Source organism: Mirounga leonina, unplaced genomic scaffold, assembly GCF_011800145.1.
Source record: "Mirounga leonina isolate KUSES-001 unplaced genomic scaffold, KU_Mleo_1.0 Mir_53, whole genome shotgun sequence".
In the NCBI taxonomy this organism is placed as follows: domain Eukaryota; kingdom Metazoa; phylum Chordata; class Mammalia; order Carnivora; family Phocidae; genus Mirounga; species Mirounga leonina.
Window position 1 is genome coordinate 18,956,099 of NW_023270807.1, and position 9,156 is coordinate 18,965,254.

Consider the following 9,156-nt stretch of genomic DNA (forward strand, 5'->3'; position numbering starts at 1 on the left):
TGAGAGAGAGAGAGAGCATGCGCGCACGTATGGGAGAGGGAGCGCAGACTCCCCGCTGAGCACCCGACCTGGGGCTCCATCCCAGGACCCTCAGCACTGCAATTACTCGTTTCCATGAATATTTCAGTTGAGTATTGTGTTTCCCAAAGCAAACACCACTGGCATTGCTAAGACCAGACTAGGAGAGTAGGAGAGTAGGTGAACAGGAGAGTCGGTGCTTCTGCCCTGGGGGAAAGTGAGCAATGTTTCCCCTAAATTTGCTTGACCTCACCCTTCTTCCTCATTCACTACTGCCTTCAGTTTTCCTAGCACAGGACAAAGTCTTTCATCCTACCATAAGGAATGAGCTGAAACACTACCGAGGGAAGGGATTTAGGGACTCAAATTCTGACTAGTCTGTAAATGACTACCAGGAAGTGTTTGGAAAGTGACGAACGGGAGAGCGTGTAGCAGGAGTCAGGGGAGGACGGCAAGAATATGAACAGGGGGAATGTGAGGGTGCTCACGTCAAGCACCGGCAGGGTGAGTAGCTTGCCTAGCTCTGACCCTGAGTGCCGGCCGAGTAGTATTGGAACCAAACTGTCACCCCTTCTCTGTATCTAGATGGCCAAGAATCTCCCGTGGAAGAGATACTCAGAGCCAGGCTGGCGGCAAACCAATACTGCCAGATGGCAGAGCAGTCAAAATATTGTGCTGTGACGCCCACACTGTGTTTGGGTAAAGGCTGAACTTACATTCCTGCAGCAGACCTCGGTGGGCTCCGGTCTGAGAACGTTTCCTGCCGCCTCTGCCATTTTCCTCCGCGACTCACTGAGTGACTCATGGCTCATCTCCAGCAGTTCGTTCCTTGCAGAGATTTCTCTCTCCCAACCAGCCTCTTCTCTGGCCTTCTAGTAAAAGAGGCCCTATGCTGAAGAAGGAGGCTTGGCTGTATTTCTGTGAGAACAGAAGAGCCCTACCTAACTTTCCATGGAATGCGGGGTTTGGGACCCAAAAATAATCTTGTGAGGTAAACAGAAAAGCAGCCTCAGGTCCAAGTGACAGAGTGTGGACTTCTGTCTTGTATCTTTTCTCACGTATGACGGACCGTTAATTCATTTGAAAATGATTTAATGACTTGTGCAAGATCTCATAGCTGCTTGCTGCCCTCTAAAACAAAAATGTTAGGGGTGCCTGGCTCAGTTGGAAGAGTGTGTGGCTCTTGATCTCAAAATCATGAGTTCGAGCCCCACGTTGGGCATCAAGATTACTTAAATAAATAAAACTTTAAAATAGACATGTTCTTTTTCTAGAAAACCATGGTTTAGAAAACAAGACAGTATCTTCAAGAGGGAAGGGGGTTTCTCCCATTGTTGCAAAAGCATTTCTTTCAGACAGGTTGAATCACTTGCTGGTGGACTGGTCGATTCTTCCCCAAAAATGTAATGACTCCCCCATTATACGAATGATAAATCTTTACTGCAGGAACTTTGGAAAAGTTAGAAAAACACAAAGGGGACCATAAATATCACCTGTAATCCTCCCACTGAGATATAATTGCTGTTGACATTTTGATGTTTCCTTCCTGTCTTTTTCCGTATACAGATGACTGTATTTTAACAAATTGGAAGACAATGTGGTATAAGCTGATTGATAACTTGTTTTTTTTTAACTTGTTTTTTCATTTAATATTATTTCCGTGATTATTTTCTCACATCATAAAATGTTTTCATCATCCTAGGAGTCCCTCAGTCTACTCATTTGGACTTTTAGGTTGTCACCTTTTTTTAAAATTATAAACACCATCACAATGGGTATGCTTGGTCTTATAAAAATACAGTGATGTTTCCACCCTGTGGTCTGTCTGGGCCTTGGTTTGAGAAAAGATTGAAAACAGGGAAAGAAACAGAGGACGTTGATAGGCTTTAGCTTGATTTGCCTCCGTCTGCCGGAGAAGGGAAAGAAGTGAAGCCAGGATTTCCAGAGTCCCACCGTAAAGGCTGTTTCCCTCCCCTGTGCTCTTAATTCTGTTCCTCCAACTTATCACCTCCCCGTCTCTGTAGCTCCTCGGCCTTCTCTCTGCCCTGCCCTGCCGCCCCTCATGGCTACCCCAGAACTGGACTCAAAAGACCCTCCCTGGTCCCTCTGGCTGCAGCTGAGTGTTTGCTGCGTCTTGACTCAGTGTCTGAAAAGTTCTTTCTAGGAGCAGCGAATGAAGGATCAGCGTTCGAATATCTGAAGTCGTGCCTATAAAACTCTTCGGTTTGCACCTGCTTTGCCTGTGGGTGCACCCCACCGCCTGGCTCTGCCTGACCGGGGAAGTGGTAAGAAGCTCAAAGAAAATTAACGATAGTGTGACCTCTGGATTTCTTTAATTTCTTTGCTGGACAAACCCACCATCCCTCCATTCCTTTCTCATCAGGCACTAAGTGTGCGTGAGTTCTAATAACTAGAAAAATCGGGATGATCATAATTCCCAAGCTAGAATTTGAGAAGCAGATGAGAAAGTTCATAAAATCAAATCATGCTCAACTGAGTGCTTTAAAAACAAAACAAAACACCTTTGTTGCAGGATTCCAAAAATAGTTCCCAATGCTGCCCTTCACCTTCACAATTATTTTAGTCTTCTGTTCTAAATCTGAATGGCACAAAGCAGCAGAATTTGCACATTAAGTTCATAAGGGAACAGTCAGCTCATTAATTCTTAACATTGGTGGTATTTGACTATTCGCTGTCATATGCTCCGTTCCAAAATCTATCTGGCCCGCTTTTCTGAGATGATTAAGATGTTGTATTGATAACCTGAGGGCTATCAACAACACAGTGCCCTTCCTGTGTGAGACAAGGTTATAGCACCCCAAGGGGAGGGTGTGGTTGACAACGACACTAATCATTTCAGGTTCATTCGTTCACAAGTTCATTTATTCAAACATGTGAGACTTTCCTAGGTGCCCGGCAAGAGAAAAAGTGCCTTCCAGGAGGGAGACAAATAAATATTTAATATAAATGAAAATGTTACAAAGCAAAATAAAGCCAAGTAAGAGAATGGAGTATGTGTGTCAGAGGGGTGGAGTGGGGGGCAGTGATATTTTAGACCTGGTAGTTAGAGAAGGCCTCTTTGGGGAGGTGGTATTTAAGTGCAGGAACCAGTCATGGAAAGAACTATGTGGGGATGAGCAGCAAGGACAAAGACCTCAAGATGGGAGAGGATCCATCAGAGAGCTAGCAAAGACTCGAGGGTGGCTGAATGCATTGTTGGAGGGTGGGGGAAGATCCGAGGAGGCTGGGGGCCAGCTCAGGGAGGGCCTATAGGTCATTGGGAAGACTTAGCATTTTATTCACTGTGAAGCTATTGTCCAGAGGTGGCCCGAAGGCAGGGGGAAGTTAGTGACCCTTAGTCTGCTCTTCTGTGCTCTTTCCCACGTGCTGATTGACTTCAGACTCTCCTGGTCCCTGAGCCCAGCAGACTACTTCAGGTCCCAGCAGGCTGGAAGCATTGAGGGATTCTGGGGAGAGTCTCTGTGTCCTGGTCACTACGGCTGTCAGGTCCACTGTCTTGGTGGTTTTATAATTCAGATGAGCTGCTCTGGCATCCTAGGTCTATTGGAAACAGATTCGGGAGTCCTGGGTGGCTCAGTCGGTTAAACGTCTGCCTTGGGCTCAGGTCATGGTCCCAGGGTCCTGGGATCAAGCCCTATTTTGCTCCCCTTGCTTAGCAGGGAACCTGTTTCTTCCTCTCCCTCTGCCTGTTGCTCCCCCTGCTTGTGCTCTCTCTCTGAGAAACAAATAAATAAAATCTTTAAAAAAAAATAAATTCAATCAATTAACGTATAATGTATTATTAGTTTCAGAGGTAGGTCAGTGATTCACCAGTCTTATATAACACCCAGTGCTCATTACATCATGTGACCTCCTTAATGTCCATCACCCAGTTCCCCATCCCCCCACTCACCTCCTCTTCAGCAACCCTCAGTTTGTTTCCTATGATTAAGAGTCTCGGGGTGCCTGGGTGGCTCAGTGGTTAAGCATCTGCCTTTGGTCATGATTCCAGGGTCCTGGGATCGAGTCCCGCATGGGGCTCCCTGCTCGGTGGGAAGCCTGCTTCTCCCTCTCCCACTCCCCCTGCTTGTGTTCCTGCTCTCGCTATCTCTCTCTCTGTCAAATAAATAAATAAAATCTTAAAAAAAAAAAAAAAGAGTCTCTTATGGGGGCGCCTGGGTGGCTCAGTCGTTAAGCGTCTGCCTTCGTCTCAGGTCATGATTCCAGGGTCCTGGGATCGAGTCCCGCAGGGGGCTCCCTGCTCGGCGGGAAGCCTGGTTCTCCCTCCCCCACTCCCCCTGCTTGCGTTCCCTCTCTCACTGTCTCTTTCTCTGTGTCGAAAAAAAAAGAGTCTCTTATGGTTTGTCTCCCTCCCTGATTTCATCTTGTTTTATTTTTTCCTCTCTTCGCCTATGATCCTCTGTTTTGTTTCTTAAATTCCACGTATGAGTGAGATCATATGATAATTGTCTTTCTCTGATTGACTTATTTCACTTAGCATTATACCCTCTAGTTCCATCCACGTTGTTGTAAATGGCAAGCTTTCATTTTTTTGATGGCTGAGTAATATTCCATTGTGTATATATGTATATATATATGTGTGTGTTTATATATACCACATCTTCTTTATCCATTCATCTGACGATGGACATCTGGGCTCTTTCCATAGTTTGGCGACTGTGGACATCGCTGCTATGAACATCGGGGTGCAGGTGCCCCTTCGGATCACTACATTTGCATCTTTGGAATAAATACCCAGTAGTGCAATTGCTGGGTTGTAGGGTAGCTCTATTTTCAACTCTGAGGAAACTTCCTACTGTTTTCCAGAGTGGCTGCACCAGCTTGCCTTCCCACTAACAGTGTAGGAGGGTTCCCCTTTCTCCGCATCCCCGCCAACATCTGTTGTTTCCTGACTTGTTAATTTTAGCCATTCTGACTGGTGTGAGGTGGTATCTCATTGAGGTTTTGATTTGGATTTCCCTGATGCCGAGTGATGTGGAACATCTTTTCATGTGTCTGTTGGCCATTTGGATGTCTTCTTTGGAGAAATGTTTGTTCATGTCTTCTGCCCATTTCTTGATTGGATAATTTGGGTGTTGACTTTGAAAAGTTCTTTATAGATTTTGGGTACTAGCTCTTTATCTGAGAAGACATTTGCAAATATCTTCTCCCATTCCGTCGGTTGCCTTTTGGCTTTGTAGACTGTGGAAACAGATGAGATTTTTAAGGAAAGCAGACTTTATTTCTGCTACATTGCCATTCACATAACCATCAACTATTTTGTGGGGATAATTCCTTCTGAGTCCCCCCTATAGACCATGTGAACAATATGTATTTTCTCCAACCCCAGAGAACCATGCTGAGTTTTAGAGGAGGTTAGATAATTTGACAAGGTCACATTGTGTTTTAATTCAGGCTGCTGTACCAAGGTACCATACACTAGGTGGCTTACAGACAGCCATTTCTTTCTTATAGTTCTGGAGGCTGGAAGTCTGGGACCAGAGTGCCAGCATGGTCAGCTTCTCGTTGCAGACCCTCTTCTGGGTTGCACAACTTCTTGGTGTATCCTCATGTGGCAGACAGCAGAGAGACGTGACTCTTCTAAGGACACTAATCCCATTCATGAGGGCTCCACCCGTGACCTCCTCTACTCCTAATTACCTCCCAAAGCCCATCTCTTAATACCATCATATTGGGGGGCAGGGTTTCAACATGAATTTGGGGGGCCCCAAACATTCAATCCATGACACATGATTATTGAGTGGTGGTGGGATTTAAATTCAGATCCAGCTGGCTGGAAAGCCTGTTTTTACTATCTATCGCACTGGCTAATCCTTCCTGAGTACTTTCATTCATCACGACATTTATCAAACATCTCCTGTGTTTGGAGCTGTACTGGGGATGTAGACATGGATAAGAGGCAGTTTCTGCCCTCAAGTGTCTTAGAAACGAGTGGGCTGTCTGGAATCTATACTGCGTCTCCCAGAACGGAGATCACACAGGCACCCCCACTGCAAATACAGACACCGTTCTGGACTTTCTGACATGGAGATTTGTCTTATTCTTCTCATTAAAGAAACCTGCCAGTGGCCAAGCAGGTTGTGACGTGGATGAATAGCACCTGTTGACCCATTTATCATTGGCTCACATTAGCACTACCTGTTCACATTGGATTTCACTTTAATTTGGATCCTAAACTGTCACTTTATTATTATTATTATTATTATTATTTTAAAGATTTTATTTATTTGACAGAGAGAGACAGCGAGAGAAGGAACACAAGCAGGGGGAGTGGGAGAGGGAGAAGCAGGCTTCCCGCCCAGCAGGGAGCCCGATGCGGGGCTCGACCCCAGGACCCTGGGATCACGACCTGAGCCGAAGGCAGACACTTAATGACTGAGCCACCCAGGCGCCCTCCTAAATTGTCACTTTAAAAAGTCTTCAGGGGGAGGGCGACTGGGTGGCTCAGTCGGATAAGCATCTGGCTCTTGGTTTCGGCTCAGGTCATGATCTCAGGGTTGTGCGATCAAGTCCCGCATTGGGCTCTGCACTCAGCCGGCACTCTGCTTGAGATTCTCTCCCCCTCTCCCTCTGCTTCTCCCTGCCACTGAAATAAAGAAATAAATCTTAAAAAAAAAAATCTTCAGAGAGATCAGCCTGGGATGCAGGGCTAAAATGACACGTTGTCAATGTAGAAGCCCACCGGTCACTCAGCGGCAATGCAACTGAGGGCAGCAAGAATTGGCCAGTCTTGGAGTGAGTGCTTACAGAATCATCAGAGCCCGGCGTCGGACTCACGCATGTGCGGGGAAGGACTACTGCTCAGGGGAACACATAGTGCTATCAGAAGCTTCCAGATGACTTTCTAGAGAAGGCGTGAAACTTCCAGTGATAGCTTATTCAGCTCAGGAAAATACGAGTCACCGATTTAAACACATAGGTAAATATGCCAATATTCTTCCATATGCCTCAAAATGATCTCAGTTATAACAGAGATTAGTCTCAATGACAGTACCTTGGTTGTTTCCTTCAGAAGAATCACCACAATTTGTAATTATTTTCTCTTTGTCTTTCTTCCAGAATGAGGTGATCTTTTCATTGTTGTTTCCCCAGCAATGGGCAAAATGCCTAGAGCAGAGTGGGCACGTGCAGAGGAAGAATCTGGAGGGGTTGGAGGAAGCAGGAGTCCATGGCCAAGATGCTGTATACCTACCTGTGGCCAGAATGATTTGGAACTGTCTTTCTTCAGTGTCCGGGAGAAGCTTAGACTCAAAAGTTTTACTGTGATGCTGAAAAAGATAAATGCTATGTAGTTGCCTAAGGAAATATATGTTACTGTTAGTTTTTTAAAAAAGGTTTTATGAACTGGGCACACCTAGGTGCTGCAGTCGGTTAAGCGGCTGACTCTTGATTTCAGCTCAGGTCATGATCTCAGGGTTGTGGGATCGAGCCCCACATTAGGCTCCACTCTCAGGGAGGAGTCAACTTGTCCCTCTTCCTCCCCTTCCCCCTCCCCCCTGCTCTCTCTCTCTCTCAAATAAATAAATAAAATCTTAAAAAAGGTTTTATGAACATATTTTTTTAAAAGATTTTATTTATTTATTTGAGAGAGAGAATGAGAGACAGCACAAGAGGGAAGAGGGTCAGAGGGAGAAGCAGACCCCCCGCTGAGCAGGGAGCCCGATGCGGGACTCGATCCCGGGACTCCAGGATCATGACCTGAGCCGAAGGCAGTCACTTAACCAACTGAGCCACCCAGGCGCCCCATGAACATATTTTTTTTGGAAAAAAATGTATTAAATTTACAGATGTTACTTGGTGTTAACTTTTATGACTTGGTGGTTTCTTTTATTAAATGGCATCCCAGAATGAAGGAAATGGTATAAATAAGTAAAAGCCCTTTAACTATTCCAAAGCTTTAAATGAGACATTTTAATATTTGGGGATCTTTCTGAGTGACTCTCCCAACGTTCTAATCCATTAACTGAAAACCCTCACTAGACAATGGGTATTTTCCAAATAATATAAACCACATGGGTATAACTTTTGGGCAAATTCTCACCTGGTTGGAAAGGAAGTAGCCAGCACCATTTGAATACATGCAGCCGTTAATCGTGGCTGAGAAGAGCTGGTCCTTGGGGCTGCTGTTGGGCAGGGGCCTCTCCCTGCATAGTGAGCTCTAAGGGCCAGCATCCATTTGGGAACGGGAGAGCCCATTCCTATGGAGGGAAGCCGGGCCTATCCTCTCTGGGACTCTGCTTCATCTGGAGAATGATGGCTGTCAATGCCTCGACAGAGGGAGGAAAGCGCCTCTGGCCTCACTCAGTCACTGCTTGGTGCTCGGCACGTGACCTAGGTCGTTCAGGCTGGGGTTAACAGAACACAGCAGACTGGGTGGCTTTTAAACAATAAACATGTATTGCTCACAGTTTTGGAGGCTGGGTAATCCACAACCAAGGCACCAGCAGATGTGGTGTCCGGGGAGGGTCTACTTCCTCACGGATGGTCATTTTCTCGCTGTCCACGTGGCAGAAGGGAGATGCTAGCTCCCCGGGGTCTCTTGCACAAGGCAGTCATCCCAATCCCAGGAGCTGTCCCTCCTGACAATATCACCTCCAAAAGGCCCGACCTCCTAGTACCATCATATTGGGCATTAGGCTTCAACGTAGGAATTTGGCAGGGACGGGGGTAGGGGCAGGGAGAGGGGACACGCACATTCAGACCATGGCCCTGTCCCCACTTGACTCCCTTCCAGGACACCTGAACCAGCAGGGAATGCTCTCAGGGATTTGGAAGGCTGGTGAGAGCACCACTTCTACTTCACTCTGATCAGAAGAAAAACTGCTGTCTCCAGAACAGTGTTCCTTCTCTGGTGCTTTCCTTGTACCCATGGTTCACTTTTATTTATTTATTTACTTGTTTGTTTGTTTGTTTTAAAGATTTTTTTAAAATTTTTATTGTTATGTTAATCACCATACATTACATCATTAGTTTTCCATGTAGTGTGCCATGATTCATTGTTTGCGTATAACACCCAGTGCTCCATTCAGTACGTGCCCTCTTTAATACCCATCACCAGGCTAACCCATCCTCCCACCCCCCTATTTTAAAGATTTTATTTATTTGACAGAAATAGAG